The following is a 2987-nucleotide window of genomic DNA, read 5'->3' on the forward strand; positions in this document are numbered from 1 at the left end:
AAGGAGAATAGACTGACTACACATTGACATTAGCCCGGTAAGAACCATTTTTGAAATTGTGGCCTCCAGAACTCTGGAATGATAAATTTGGTTTTTTTCAAGCTACTATGTTTGTAGTGATTTCTACAGCAGCCATAGGAAACTAATAAAAGAAATAAAAAAAATATTTTTAGAAAATTCATAGGTGTAAACCAGATCAGAAGGTAAAGAATTCTGTTCTCTTTATTTGACTTAGTTAATTCAACAGTATGTATAGGATTGGTATAAATGCAAAAGTGAGTTTAGCCCTGTCACTCCAATTCTGTTCACCTAGACAGACCCCAAAAGAGTCATTCCTACTGGGAAGGGTCCTTTTCCAATGGCGACTATATCAGCTGGTGAAGACAAATATACCTATAATAAATTTAAAAAACACACATGTAAATAAATAAAACAAAAATCTTAAAAGCTAAAGCTATCAAACTATTACCAATGTTGTCCCTTGAAACTGTATATGTTCACCACATAGTGTAACTTTTTGGCTGTTTTTAACTAGTCTTTTTTAAGACTGAAGTTAGAAGTTGACCAATTGATCTAAATACCACAGACTCTAAACTTTGGTTATTTCTGACCTCCTTGAAAAACATCATAAATGTAGTTTCTTTCCAGACACTGAATTTACTCACTTTATTCTCACTTTTTCACATTCTGTTGTTTGTTTGTAGCATTTTATGTGTATAGATGTTGCACATAATAACTGTTAAGTAGTTTATCTTAATATGGCAAGGAGAGCTGTTGAGAATTGGTGACACTTTTTAGGACATTGCCTTTTTTGCAGAGGGCCAATTAATATTTCACTCAAAATCAGACTAAATAAAAATGTTAAAATATTGGTGCTTGATGTTATGGTTTCATGGCAAAGACAATTCCTATATGCCAAACACAAAATAGCCAAAGAAGAAATCAGGAATGTAATCCCATTCATAGTCACTACCAATACAATAAAATATCTAGGAGTAAATGTAACCAAGGAGGTGAAAGACTTTTATAATGAAAACTATAAAACATTGGTGAAAATTGAAGAACACACAAATGAATGGAAAGATATCTCATTTTCATGGGTTGGAAGAATTAATCATTAAAATGTCTGTATTACAAAAAGCAATCTACACATACCATTGGCATTCTTCACAGAAACAGAAAAAAAAAACAATTTTGCAGTTTGTGTGGAATCACAAAAACAATTTTGCAGTTTGTGTGGAATCACAAAAAACAGTGCATAACCTAAGTCATTATGAACAGACATCACACATTGTGACTTCAAAATACACTGTAAGCTGTAGTAACCAAAACGACATGGTATTGGCATAAAAACAGATAAACTGACCAACAGAATATAACCGAGTAACCAAAAAAAAAAAAAAAAAAAAAAAAACCCACACAGTTATAGCCAACTTATTTTCAACAAAGGTGCCAAGAACATACAGTGGGGAGAGGACAGCCTCTTCAATCAATGGTGCTGGGAAAACTGGATATCCATATGCACAGTGCTGGGAAAATAGGATAATTTAATCAGGTTCCCTTGCCTTAGGTCTGGTTTGGGGAGGTGCAGCTCATTCTTTGTGAGCAAATAGTTTGTGTGTGGGTGAAGTTAATACACATGTGCAGCACCCTGATTTGGCTGGTGAGTGCCTTGGGTATCTGCCCCATACAGCCATGCTTTTGAACCTATTGCTTCCGAGGACCTGTTTTCCAGTTACCTAGCTCATAGACCTGTGTGTGAGGGGTCTGGTGACCCAGTCTGGCATGTGAAGGGCTTGTGAACCAGTCTGGACAATGGGTTTGAGGAGTCTGTGAGCTCCAGACCTAGCCCTAGCTTGACAGCTGTCCCAGTTGGCAGGATTACTGGCAGGTAAAAGACCACAACACAAAAGATTGAAATTAGACCACTATCTCTCACCATCCACAAGAATCAACTCAAAATAGATTAAATACCTAAATTTGAGACCCACAACTATAACACTAGTAGAAGAAAACATAGGAGAAACACTACAGGATATTGGAGTGGGTGGAGCTTTTATGATGGAGACCACTAAAGCACAGGCAACTAAAGTAAACATATGTAAATGGGACTACATTGAACTAAAAAGCTTCTGCATAGCAAGGAACTGTCAACAAAGTGAAGAGACAACCTACAGAATGGGGGAAAGTGTTTTCTAACCACACAACAGGCAAGGGGCTAATATCCAAACATATAAGGAACTTAAATGACCTCAATAGCAAAAAAACCAAATTACCCAATTAAAAAATGGCCAAAGGAAAATATCAAAGATAAATAAATAAATAAACAAACAAACAACCCAGTGATCAAATGGCCAAAAGACACAAACAGACATGTCTCAAAGGAAGGCATACAAATGAGCAAAAACACATGAAAAACATGCTTAACATCACTAATCATTAGAGAAATGTAAACTAAACCCACAATGAGATATCATTTCACTCCAGTTAGAATGGCTATTAATAACAAGACAGAAAATACCAGATACTGGCGTGGATGTGGAGAAAAAGGAACTCTCTTACATTATTGGTGGGAACGTAAACTGGTACAGCCACTACGGGAAACAGTATGGAGGTTCCTCAGGGATCTCAAAATAGATCTACCCTGTGACCCAGCTATCCCACTACTGGGTATATATCCAAAGGAAATGAAATCAATATATAAAAAAAGTCACCTGCACTCCTGTGTTCATCACAACACTATTCACAATAGCCAAAAGATAGAATCAACCCAAATGTCCATCAACAGATGAAAGGATTAATAAACTGTACTATGTATATACACAATGGAATACTACTTGGTTATTAAAAAATGATATCCTATCATTTGCAGCAATGCAGATGGAACTTGAAACCATCATGTCAAGTAACTGAGCACAAAAAGACACACACCACATGATATCACTCATAAGGGAATCTAAAAAAATAAAAATAAAAAGTGGTTCTTA

This window comes from Galeopterus variegatus, unplaced genomic scaffold (assembly GCF_000696425.1).
Source record: "Galeopterus variegatus unplaced genomic scaffold, G_variegatus-3.0.2 Scaffold12983, whole genome shotgun sequence".
NCBI classification, from domain to species: Eukaryota; Metazoa; Chordata; class Mammalia; order Dermoptera; family Cynocephalidae; genus Galeopterus; species Galeopterus variegatus.